The sequence below is a fragment of the Ipomoea nil genome, unplaced genomic scaffold (assembly GCF_001879475.1).
Source record: "Ipomoea nil cultivar Tokyo-kokei standard unplaced genomic scaffold, Asagao_1.1 scaffold0681, whole genome shotgun sequence".
NCBI classification, from domain to species: Eukaryota; Viridiplantae; Streptophyta; class Magnoliopsida; order Solanales; family Convolvulaceae; genus Ipomoea; species Ipomoea nil.
The window spans coordinates 774,165-788,016 of NW_017617109.1; the positions used below are offsets into that span (position 1 = coordinate 774,165).

Here is a 13,852-nt window from a genome sequence, read left to right on the forward strand (position 1 = left end):
GTGAGTGGGCCGAACGGGGCGAGTGGTTAGACAAGGTCCTTGAGCTTGCCTCACAATGTGTCGTGTGAAGGGTGGTTTGGCGAGAGATCTTTTCTCACGACTTACGACCGGCCGAGTGGGTCTGGTCGCTGGGGAACATGTATGAGTGAGTGGGCCGAATGAGGCAAGTGGTTAGCCAAGCTCCTTGAGCTTGCCTCACAATGTGTCGTGTGAAGGGTGGTCAAGAGGAAGGGTGGGACCGCTTCACCATTAACTGAACATCCTTGTCAGATGGCAGCAGGGAAGCAGACAAAGGTGTGTAAAAATGGTCAATAACAATTTAATGGTCTCGACGGGGCTTGAACCCGCGACCTTCGGCTCATAAGACCAATGCTCTAACCAACTGAGCTACGAGACCTATATAAAAAAAAGGGTGGGACGGTGATATAACCCAAGTAGATTAACCAACTGAGCTACGAGACCTATATAAAGAAGAGGGTGGGACGGTGATATGACCCAAGTAGATTATGGAAGTAGACAAAGGTGTTTAAAATGGTTGTTTGCTTCACCACCAATTATGGAAGTAGACAAAGGTGTTTAAAATGGTTATTTGCTTCACCACCAATTGAACATCCTTTTCTCATAGCAGGGGAGTAGACAAAGGTGTGTAATGATGGTCAATAACAATTCAATGGTCGCGGCGAGGCTTGAACCTGCGACCTTCAGCTCATAAGACCAATGTTATAACCAACTGAGCTACGAAACCTATATAAATAGGAGGGTGGGACGGTGATATGACCCAAGTAGATTATTGAAGTAGACAAAGGTGTGTAAAAAGGTTGTTTGCTTCACCCCCAACTGAACATCCTTGTCTCATGGCGGGAAAGTAACCCAAGTAGATTATGGAAGTAGACAAAGGTGTGTAAAAAGGTTGTTTCACCACGAATATCCTAGTCGCATGGCGGGAAAGTAGACAAAGGTGTGTAAAAATAATCAATAACAAGTCAATGGTCCCAACAAGGGTTGAACCCACAACCTTCGACTCATAAGACCAATGCTCTAACTAACTAAGCTATAAGACCTATGTTGTTAAAATCAGATAAAAGCATATAACCTTGCATAATTATATTTCACTTTGTGTCCCAAGTAGATCATGGAACAAATAAGATTATCGAGGAACGTTCTAAATTCAATGGTACAAAGTAAATTACCTGTAGTTGCACGAATCACCCTACGGGTTTCCGTTGCGATCCGTGGCAACTTCGAGAATTCACGAGCAATCTCTTGATTCCCTTCCTTGCCTTCCCCAAACAAATGCTCTACAAGAAAACACAGTAAGTTTTACACTTTTACTAGCCTTCCATTTCTTCAGCTCCCTGTTTTCTATCTCTGAGACTTTAGTCTTAAGAGTTGTTCTGTGGTTTGTTTGAGGTGTCTAGGAGGTGAAGGAGGTGTCTAGCTTGGGAAGAAGGAGGAATCCCAACAAGAAGGAGAACAAGAAGAGGTATAACCCCATGGACTCCCAACTTAATTTTGGCTCTGTGAAGCCACTGTGAAATCGCTAGAAATGAGTGGAAATGCTAGAATGCTGTGTGTTTGAGCTATTGGATGTCTTGTTGATGTTGTATGATGTGTTGTTGATGATTTGGAGGTCGAATATTGTTTGGTTTTGCTTTGCAGATGAAGAAGGAGCCACTGGTGCACCTCTTAGTGTGCACCAGTGGAAGTCACAGGCCTAGCCAACGGCCCACGAGGGGAGCCGTTGGCTAGAGCCGGGGCTCAACGGCCCTAGGGCACGACCCTAGGCAAGGGCCGTGGCCCTAGGCCGCCGCCGGGGCTCCTCTAGCCCCGCCGCAAGCCCCGTAGGTGTTGTTCTGTGCAGTGGTCGGGCCCTTGTGGCTCAGCTACGTGTCGTTTCGGACCGGGTGTCACGGGCTCTTGTGGCTCGGTACCTTGGGGCCGTCATGACACACGTTTGGACTTCGATTTCGTTGAGTTTGGATTAGAAATGAGCATTTTGTGTTAGATTTTGTGAAGCATTTGTGTTACAGTAATGTTATTTGAGAAACATCAGACTTGATTTTCTTATGTGATCTGTAAGGTACTATTTGATTGATTAAATTGATAAGCATGATCACTAATTGCTTAGGTTTTGTTAGAAGAGCATGCCTAAAGTGTATTTTATGAATCATGGAGACTTTAGTCAGATTTAAATTGATGAAGTGTTCAAAGCACGTTATTTTGAATTCCAAGCATGATTAAGTGTTCTTTGAGAAATTCACAATAATATAGAATTGAAGTATGTTGTACAGTAAATTGCATTTCAGCATGTCATGTTTTAAAAGTGCATAAGTGGCCAACGTGAGCCTAAGTATTATTTTCCAAAACTCATGAGCATGTGGAAAGCCTTTTTCTTGTTTCATTGAGAATTTGTTGAGAAGTGACATGCATAAGTGTGCATAAGTAGAAGTGTTGCCTGAGATATATATGCTATCTATATAAGTGAGGTTTTGGAGGACCCCTTGGGACTATGTCCTTTCGGAGTAAAAGAGAAAGTAACGGATATTGAGATCCGATATTTTGTAACGCGTCGTATTCCCACGTTACGAGGTTGGAGACTGCCCGCCAGGCTTAGAATCCTGGTTAGGGGGTGTGCACACTAAATAAACGATACCTAATTCCACAGAGTTTGAGCTTAGAACCAAGATAGTGGTTCTGTGGGCGAGTTGAGTATGTGGCCGGCTAGATTGCCGAGCCGGTTAGGTCCATTCACGATTCGTGAAGACCTACCTCCACACGAGTTAGAGGTTCCGTAGTTACGGATGTGGCGGATGCACGAGATTGCACCGTACGCTAGGGATTCACTGCAGCGGAGTACTTGCCTCGCACAAGAAGAGAAACGAGAAGTATGAGAAAGTTGAGCAAGAAAGAAATCGAGTCAAGAGACTCAAGAGAAATAAAGTGAGTCATTGTGACTCTAAGAAACCTCCACAGAGAAGTATTCTATTTACAAACGAGTGTTTAAGTATACTTATCCTATAGCATCTTATTGCATTCGAGTATAGTATTGCACGAGATTGCATAATGAGAATGTTTGCACGAGATTGCATATTAAGAATGTTTTCACTAGATTGTATATTGAGTATGATTGCCTTAGTTGCATATTGAAGTTGATATCTCTTAATTGCATGTTGAGAACTTGATTGCATGAGATTGTTATGGAGTTGTTCTATAGAGTTGAGTTTTGCTATGTTGATTATGTGTTAGTTTGATTATGTTGATAAGTTGTTTATTGATGAAGCATGCCTGTGGATATTATAGGTTGCGAGTATATAGAAAGCTTATAGTTTATCTTAAAGTTTATCTAAGTGTTTGAGATTGCTTAATTTGGGAATGTGATCAAATGTTTTTCCAAAGTATATACTGTAGTATTTTACAGGGTTGAGTGTGGTTATACTTAGCTTCGTGCTAACGGGTGTTTTCTATTTGTCTATTTGCAAAACCCCTTTCAGGTGTGCTCAGCTTTTGAGAGTGCTCGAGTTAGACTAGTGTAGTTAGTTGCAATGTTGTCTAAACTCTTTGATCTTTTATCGTTGTTTTTGAGATTATGGATGTAGACACCTTTTGTTTTGTTGGTGATAGACACCTAGGTACTTTTCCCCAAGTTACTTTAATGTAGTAAATTTCAGATGTTAGTTTGATTTGATGTTTAGTTTTACCCTTAACTTGTGCAATCACTGTGTGAAGGTGGTTGTGGCGATGACATTCCCACTAAGTTTGTTAATTAAGTTTGATTTTCCGCTGCTTAGTTTATCTTATTTTGATTTTAGAACTTTAATTAAGTTTAAGAAAAGTGGGGTGTTACATCATCACTTAAAAATCAAGAATGACTATGCCCTATACTCTTTCTTTGTATAGATTGAAAAGATTGAGGGTGATGCATTTTTCTGTATTCTTCAAATAACTCAACCATTGCATTTCTAACTTTAGCAGACAACACAGAAGCTTGATCTTTCAATTGATCCACAGGATACATCTTTTTAAAACAAAAATCAATAAAAGTATATTTGTATCTAGGATCAAGTATACATGCAATGTAAAACAACAAATTCATTTTCTCCACATTCCCCCAATACTTGTCATACTTTTCAACCATTCTTTTAGCCATTGCACTAAACTAAGAATCAGAAATTTTCATCCAATCACGTAAAGTAGAGTAAACATCACAAACTTCATCAAGATAAACATTAGAACTAGCATTATCAACCGTAATGTGAAAACATTATCAATGCCCCAATCACGCAAACACTTTTCAATTGCTTTACCCACATCCTCACCCTTATGACTTGTAATTGGACAAAAGTTAATGAGCCTTTTATGAAATTTTCAATTATTATCAATGAAATGACATGTAATACACATGTAATTTACCCTTTGCAATGATGTCCAAGTATCCATGGTGAGTGACACTCTAAAAGAATGAGAATGCAACAAAGTATTCAAATTTTTCTTCTCATCCAAGTAAATATCATAGCAATCCCTAGCAATAGTCCAATGAGAGGGCATTTTAAATCTAGGACAAGCAATAACCATACATTTTCTAAATCCCTTTGCTTCCACAAACTTAAATGGCAATTCATCTTCAGTAATCATTTCAGCTATAGCCCTCCTAAGAGCTTCTGCACTATATTTCCTAAAACTTATTGAACTCTCCCCCTCATTTACTTGGCAAATTAATTCAGTTTGTGCGGGATCAGAACTACTACGTGGGAATTTAGATCAACTTTTTACATGAGCTTTCAATGAACTAGTCCCATTCATTTTAGTGTCTGCAAAAAGCTATCTTTCACAATAATTGCACCTAGCTTTCTTATCACCACTCTCATTAATGAACTTATGGAAGTGATCTCATACCTCTGACCTTGGTCGTTTGGCTTTTGGTTTACTCTTTTCAACCCCAGTACTTGTAGTTGTTCCACCAATTATACTAGCAGGAGCAGTAGCAGTTTGTGCTTTTGCCCTTGTCCCTTTTCCTTTCACAATTGAGTTCGAATCTGTTGATTCTGTTGATACCTAGTAAAAGCAAAGTCAGAGAAGTGAAGAGTGTTATAGCGAAGTCTGAAAATGAATAAGGGATTTAGGGTTATCCTTATCTCCTTGTCTGTTTTACAATTGTACACTATCTATTATTTTAATATTTTATATTTTAAATAAGTATTGGGCTAATATAAAACAGGCTTACTCATGGGCTTCTTCCTCGGTTTTTCGGTCGGTTATTTTATTTTTGGCCCAAAACCGATAACTAACCGAAAAACTGAAATGACCAATTTTTTTTACAAGTAATAACCGATAACCGGCCGATAATCAAAATTTTCGGTCGGTTCGATTATCGGTCCGATTTTTTTGCTCACCCCTACGTGTGTCATTATTAACCTTTCATCCAGTCCATTGATCCAATGACATCCTATGACTAGATTATGTCCACACATTTGTATTTTAAGGGGGTTTGCATGTGAATGCATATATATATATATATAAAAGTTCCTGGAAAACTTCCCCAAAACTTAGGGACATATTTGTCAAACAAAAATCATAATTAATTTAAATAAAATCATTGATAATAATTAATTTAGATCAAATCATTGATTTAGTCTCCAATCAAAATTACGGTGCATAATTAATCACGATGAGATCATTCATAATATTGCTAATCTTTATTACAATAATTACGGACAAATCATTGATTTAAGGGATAAAGGTCAAATAAGCCCTCCAATTATACTCAAATGTGCAATTAAGCCCTTCAACTTCAAAAAGCTTCAATTAAAACCCTAAATTTTCAAAAAAAGAGCAATTACACAATTTTGTAGGTTACCTTCAGGTAACCTGTAAATTATTTATTGATTAAATTTTTTAAACTTATTTGGCGGGCTAACGTGGCATTCACATATTTTTAAAATTGATATATTATATTTAATATTTATTTTAATTAACTAATTGATAATAATAATAATAATAATAATAATAATAATAATAATAATAATAAGATTTTTTAAAAATAATCTTCTTTTATATTTGTTGTTGTTCGCCGTCAACCACCACCGCTTCTTCCCAGAAGATGGCATCAGAAATTTAACAGCATTGCATTTGTTGTTCGCGATTGGGTTGTATATAGTTTCAGAAATTCAACAGCAGCTGTACCTAAATTAATAATTCACGAACATGTTTCATTGCATTTGAGCATTTAGTTTTGAATCAATCTTGTTCTGTAAGCGTAGATTTGCACATTTTTACTGTAATTCTTCAAATCCTTATACTGTTTCTGAATGCCATTATGATTGATTGATATCTGCATTCAAGAATCCCTACAGGTTTTGGTGGTGGGGTCTTTTTAAAATTTATTATTATTATTATTATTATTATTATTATTATTATTATTATTATTATTATTTAGTTAATTAAAATAAAAATTTAATATAATATATCAATTTTTAAAATACGTGAATGCCACATCAACCTGCCAAATAAGCTTAAAAATTTAATCAATAAATAATTTATAGGTTACCTGAAGGTAACCTACAAAATACTGTAATTGCACTTTTTTTTGTAAGTTTAAGGTTTTAATTGGAGTTTTTTGAAGTTTGAAGGCTTGGTTGCACATTTGAGTATAGTTGGAGGGCTTATTTGATCCTTATCCCTTGATTTAATCACGATGAAATCATTCGTGGAAATAGCCTGCATGCATTCTTTATTTCCAAATTATTGTCCGTTTATGAAATCATTTGTGGAAATAACCATATATATTTCATAAAATTTATTGCCATAATCCCAGGAGAATTAAACCCTCTACTCTAGCATTTTATTCCCACTTCAACTTTTCTCATATAAGATCCTACCATGAGAGATTGCTTCCTCAGAATTTCCGTTTGGCATTCGTTTAGTATGTTTCCGATCACAACTCCGATGGCCAAGCTCAAGAGTAAGTGAAAATCCTTTGATTTATTTCTTTAGATTCATGGTTATGCATTCAGTTGTTCTTTCTTTCAACGTTTAGCTTCCGATTTTGTGTTAACAATTTGTTTTGAAATTTTTTGTACTTCAATTCGGCGATATATCGTTTCCTAGCGATAACGAAACCCCCTCTGACTCCTCAAGAACGGGATTTTCAAGAAGGCCTAATGGATCTCGGCTACACAGGAGCAAAATTCACATGGAGCAGGGGTATGGAGTCATCAACATTCAGAGGTGCGCGACTCGACCGTGCTCTTTGCAATTCAGAATGGAGAATACAATTTCCAGATGCTCAAGTATCTCATCTCCCAATGGTTAGCTCGGATCATACCACTATTCTAGTCCGAGCTGAGCCACCGAAGGTTGGCAACAAAGAGAAGAGATTTAAGTTTAATGCAGCCTGGGATACCCACTCAAATTTTCAGCAGTTTGTCGATCAAAACTGGGATCCTAAGGTAGATGTCGAGACAAATAAAATCTCCTTAGCACAGAAGATGGAAGTTTGGAACCGGGAAACGTTTGGCAATATTTTCTAGAGGAAGAAATGTGTTCTAGCCAGAATTGAAGGGGTCCAACGTAGCTTAGCCATCCATTTTAAACATGATCTAGTTAAATTGGACAAGAAACTGCCCAAAGAATTCGAAGACATACTATTTTAGGAAGAACTCCTGTGGTTTCATCGGGGGGGGGGGGGGGGGGGGATCACAACACACGCTTTTATCACGCTACTCCCGAGAAGAGTGGATTTATCACGCTTTTATCATAATATATCCTACAAGATCATCTCAAATACTATAACAACAAGGACAAAGCTAATAATGCATAAGCTAATCTGCCCCCATCAAGCTAGCTTTGTTCCCGAGAGGCAAATGACGGATAACATATTGACTTATCAGGAAGTGTTGAACTCAATGAAGGTAAAGATGGGAGCAACATGATGGATGGTCATTAAAATTGACCTTGAAAAAGCCTACGATAGATTAGCATGGAGCTTTGTCCATTCAATGTTGCATGAGGTGGGAATTAACAAAGCATGGATCAGAAGCATCATGACCTACATCTCTACATCAAGGATGACCATATCGTTAAATTGGAAAGTCTCTAACTCGTTTAAGCCGAGCCGGGGAATTCGCCAAGGTGATTCGATTTCACCTCTTATTTTTGTGCTATGCATTGAATGGTTAAGTCATCTCATAAATGATATGATTTTGGCTGGGAATTTGACGAAGTATTTTTAGCAGAGTGATGGAAAGTAAAGTGGGAATGAAGATTCTGGGATGTCGTTCTCTAAGGATGGACACTTGGAATTGGATATCGTATTAGCTAACACAATTACACATTTGCTACAAAAAGCTAGGAAGGTGCATGGTAAGGAGTTGCATTAACGAATAAGTAGTAGGAAAGGAAAAATAAGAAAGGCACAAGTGAATTTAATCAATAGAAAGAAAAGCGGATTAGGATTGTGTGTGCTAATTGCAATGTGTGATTAGCTACTCCAAAGGTTGGATGGTGATTGTGTGTTGTTGTCTTGCTAGTGTGTAGCCATTTCGATCTATAAGCCTCCCGTAGGTAGATATGACACCCAAGTGCTTGAAGAAAAACAGAAACTTTTGAATAGACTTTGTGAATATAATTGTCTCTTTTCAACGTGAGAAGAGAGCTCATTAGCTTATCACATATATAAGTATTTTTACAGAAGAGAATAATACAATAAAGGAAAAATATAACAATCCCAGATTTTGTGCTATCATTCCCTTGAATGCTGTGGTTGAATGCACACCCAGATTCTTTGTTATGCAATCCCATATTCTTTTCTATCATTTCCTTGAATGGTTTATTTCCTTATTACTCTTATCATCCGTATCTCTCCACTCAAGTGATTGATTGTTATTACCCTCCCTCAAACCGTGTCGAGGATGGAAACATAGTTTGTTGCGAATGCGAAGAAGATTGGCCTTACATAAGGGCTTGGTAAAAATGTCCGCAAGCTGGAGAGTAGAGGAGACATGGCGAGTAATAAGGAGTCCCATTACGACTCTCTCACGAATAAAATGGTAGTCCAGTTCAATGTGTTTGCTACGGGCGTGAAACACAGGATTAACAATCATGTGTAATGCACTCAGATTATCACAGAAGAGTATAGGCAGGCGGGTTTGAGGAATATGAAGATCACGTAAGAGAAAAGTGAGCCATGTTAATTCAGCTACTGTGTTAGACATTGCACGATATTCAGCCTCAGTACTTGAACGCGAGATGGTCGGTTGTTTTTTTGCACAACAAAATATGATGTCATGTCCTAAAAATGTGCAAAAACCCATCGTAGAGCGCCTAGTAGTAGGACAGCCTGCCCAATCTGCATCAGGAAAGGCAAAAAGATCAAGTGTAGTGTTTCTAGTTAGATACAGACCTAAAGCAATAGAGCCTTTAACATAACCTAAGATACGGCGAACCATTTTTATGCTAGCAATAGTTGGTGATTGCATGTATTGAGATACATAGTTAACACTAAAAGAAAGGTCTGGTCTTGTAAGTGTTAAATATTGTAATGCATCGACAATGCTATGATAAAAAGTAGGATCAGAGAAAGAAGTGTTATCATGAAGGCCATTGGTTTTAGACTCCATAGGTGTATTCATTGGTTTGCAATCTAACATTTGAGCTTTGTCAAGAATAGTGCGAGCATAGTGAGTCTGAGAAAGGTGCAGAGTATTAGCAGACCGTTGAACCTCTATACCAAGAAAATGATGTACAGGTCCAAGCTAGATCTTTCATGGCAAATTCAGAATGTAATGTTTTGATAAAATCATAAAGTAATATCGAATTAGATCCTGTCAACAACATATCATCAACATAAAGGAGTAAGACGAATGTGCCAGATTGAGAGTGCATAATAAATAAAGATGGATCAGCAATACTACAAAAGAAACCAGTTTTGAGCAAAAAAGCACTAAAACGATCAAACCTCCCTTGGTGCCTGTTTAAGGCCATAGAGAACTTTTTAAAGTTTACAGACATGAGATGGAAAGTTTGGATTATGCATACTTTGTGGTTGCTACATATAAATATCCTCAGTTATGTAACCATGAAGGAAAACATTTTTAACATCAAGTTGACGAATGTCCCACTGGCGAACCATGGCTAAACTAAGAACTAAAGGAATAGTACCTGGTTTGATGACTGGAGAAAAGGTTTCAACATAGTCGATACCATCCACTTGGTGATACCCTTTTGCTACTAGTCGGGCTTTGAGTCTATCAAGTGTACCATCAACTTTTAATTTAGCTTTAAACACCCATTTTGATCCAATAACATTCATATGAGAATCTCTCGGAACTAAAGTCCATGTGAGATTTTGATGCAAAGCATCAAGTTCATCAAGCATGGCTTTCCGCCACCCATCATGTTGAAGGCTTCTTTGACTGACCGTGGCTCACTTGGAATATCTCCACAGGTGAGAAGTAAAGCATATCAAGGATTCGGTTTGTAAATCCCATGTTTTGCTCTTGTAACCATAGTGTGATTGATTGTTATTAGGGCTCCTTTATAATCCTTGTCGTGATAGTGTGGGTGATCATGACCTTCGAGACCATAGGTAGATCGTCGTCCTCCTTCCACCACACTAATTCTTTTATCATTTTATCCACCTTATCGCCTCATCCTTCAAGGATAGCCATTCAGGCTTCCCTTTGTCGATTGGCGATCCGAGTACCCCTGTCAATTGGGATGCAATCAGTGTTCTCATCCATCGCTTCCCCTAGAGTGGGCTTCAACTCCTCCCTCACAAGCCTTTTCCCACTAGCCTTATTCGCAACCTAATGTCCCTTGTCTCAGGACTCTAAGTGGGAAAGTGGATCTACTTGATCACTAGGGCGAACAGTTGTTTGTCGCGCTCATCTGGGCTGCGTCCCCCACTATTATTGTGCTACCCACATGCTGATAAATTTGGTAAACTCTTAGGCCAATGGTTGGATACTAAGCTCACCCCAAGAGGCTTGCGTTAATTCTTGTTACCAAGGTGTACGCTTTGACAATAAGGGCGCCACTTGGATCTCTTGTTTCTTCTAGTCGAGAAACCGACCCTTGAGAATGGAACTGCTCACTCCCCTACTGCCTGAGTCGCTCCCATATGTCTCATGATTGTTGGCTTCTTGATCCAACCATTTTGATGTACTTCGTGATTGGGTTGAGAAAAAAATGGGTTAGAAATCTGGTAGATTCTAGGAACGTGTACTTTTTGTAACAATCACACATATAGTGCCAATGATGAATTTTAATGGATTAGGCCTACCATAAATTCAGGTTAATAACGGGAATGTGGATTGAAAATAATAATATATTAATAAGGGCCCAAACCCTTAAAATATTGTTAATGGGCTACAAGACGCTTAAAATAAATAAAGAAATAAATTAGGCCCAAATGGCTCAACCTACGAGCCCAACCAATGAACCTTTAACCCACTTGGAAACTGGTTTGGTAGTGCCCACCACTAAGCCAAACCAGTAAATGTCAACGATAGACCGTGGAAAAGTCAGAGAGCTCATGACAATGATGAGAATTAGACACCACTCCCCCCTCGCCTTGCCACGTCTGATACGGATCCATGGAGCGTTATGCTGTGCATCCGTATGCACCATGCATGGTGCATACGGATGCAAAAACGACGTCGTTTTGGCGTCTAACTTAAAAAAAAATAAATCAGAATTTGCATAACTACACATCCATAATTTCATAACTATACATCCAGAATTGCATAACTACACTTCCAGAATTGCATAACTATAATTCCAGAATTGCATAACTACACATCCATAACTTCATAACTACACATCCAGAATTGCATAACTACACTTCCAGAATTTCATAACTAAAAAATCCAAAATGAATGAACTAAAAATGAATAACATAATGTTGTTGCTGGGAATCCAAACTGATTTTTTTTTTTTTTTTTTTTTAAAGTAGGGCGCGCGTTTTATGCAAAACGACGTCGTTTTTGCATCCGTATGCACAACATAATTTGCCCGGATCCATTACAAGTGCCAATTGGGCCCATAACAAGATCCAAGTCCAATAAGGTAAGATTACTTTTTATTGAACATGTGCAAAGATGGTGAAATTTAAATGGAAGTCCAAACCCAAATAAAGACAAAGAGCTTAAAGATCATTTTAATTGTGTTTTTGTTAAATTTGGGTAATTATCTTCTTAGGAAGGAAGGGATCTTCAATCTCGTTTCCTAAACTAATTATCTTTATTTCTTTCCAAATTATTTACAAGTAGATTAGGAAATTATGTAACTTGTTCTTTAAGCAAGTGTGTATGACCTAACCCTAACCCTCTTCCTATAAATAGGGTTTGGGTATCCCTTTTTTTTTTTTTTTTTTTTTTTTTTTTTTTTTTTCTTCAGTCTTGATTTAATGAATTCCTTTGAATAATTTTCAAGCCTCACTTTTACACCCAAAGTGTATGTGTTAACCCTGGATTAACTTCTAACATTCTTCAATGCTTTAGACACGCTAAATTGAAGATTGCTCGTGACTTCTTGAAGTTGCCACGGATTGCAACAGAAATCGATTGGATTCGGAACTAAAGGGAGATTCGTGCAACTACAGGTAATTTATTCTGTACCATTGAATTGAGAATGTTCCTGAAGAATCTTATTTATTCCATAATCTACTTGAGTCATATCAATTTGGTATCAGCCTTGGTTTTTCTTTATTCTTTGCTATCAATCGACCGTGTTATTACTTACACATGAAAAAATCTCAATTTTTTACACGCGCTTTCTCTACATCCTGGGTGAACCTAAACGTTTCCCGATCTGCTTCGACGTATGGTGGAAGTGCTCGTCATCCGAGAAGCTCTCCTAGTTCAATACATCGGCGAACGGGAGGTCGTAGAAGTCAGTGGGGATCACCGGCACGCAGCCGTAGTAGATGGCGTCGCCGATTCGGGTGGTGTTGATCTCGACTCCTAAGGAGCGCCTCCTAGTACGGCGTTTGCAGGCGGCTGCGGAGGACGGAAATCTCGGAGTCGTCTCCACAAGACGCCACTAGACCCTGCCACACCCGCGAGTTCATCGCGCCGGCGTAGAACGCAAGGGTTTTTCCCGCTCATCTAGTGTTTTTTTTTTCGGCGGATCATCTTCACCTCCATCGCCGACCTCCCGACACAATGACAGCAGACGTAGAAATGGTCGGCCCCCGCCGAGCGGTTTCTGCGATCGACTGATGCGAGAGACGGACGATTTGCCTACGCTTTGTCTTCTCACTTCTCTCTGTGCTCCTGATCCCCTCGGCGATGCATCCTTTTTTCGGTGCCTTGTCCATATATAGACGGCGTGAACGGCGGTGGTACGCAGGCCTCAAGCATAGATCTCCGATCGGCTTCACCCTCGACCTCTCCGCCCTAGATCAATCGACGGTGGCCAGATTGAGGATCGGACAAAGAGGGGACTGCCAACGTCCACGACGATTGAAGTTGGATCCCCTGGCTTATACCATTGAGCTCCAAATGGATGATGATGGGAGGATATTGATCTGATGAATGATATTATAGAAAAATGGTCGTGCCTTGTTTACAAATATGGAGAGGATAGTAAGTCAATCCAACATAGAATGTGGTTCTGGGAAGAGTTTGAGGAACAATATCGTTGGTGAACGGTATTTTTTTTTAAATTATTACTTATTATTTGCGTATGTTTACGTGTGAACTACTTTGATGATGATATCCGTGGTTGATCTATGTGTTAAAATATATTTACATGAATTCTGAGGTATAAGGAATGATCAAATTTTGCACGAAAAATTTGAATCATTCTCGTACTGTTAAACTAGAGTGAATAGGTTTCCTCTCCTGCAAATGGC

General features: G+C 38.7%; 1 non-coding gene across 1 annotated transcript; it reads right to left on the reverse strand.

Moving 5' to 3' along the window:
- Positions 1-323: 323 nt before the first annotated feature.
- Positions 324-397, reverse strand: TRNAI-UAU. The gene has a single exon. It is a non-coding gene; the product is annotated as a tRNA-Ile (tRNA).
- Between the last annotated feature and the right edge of the window lie 13,455 nt (positions 398-13,852).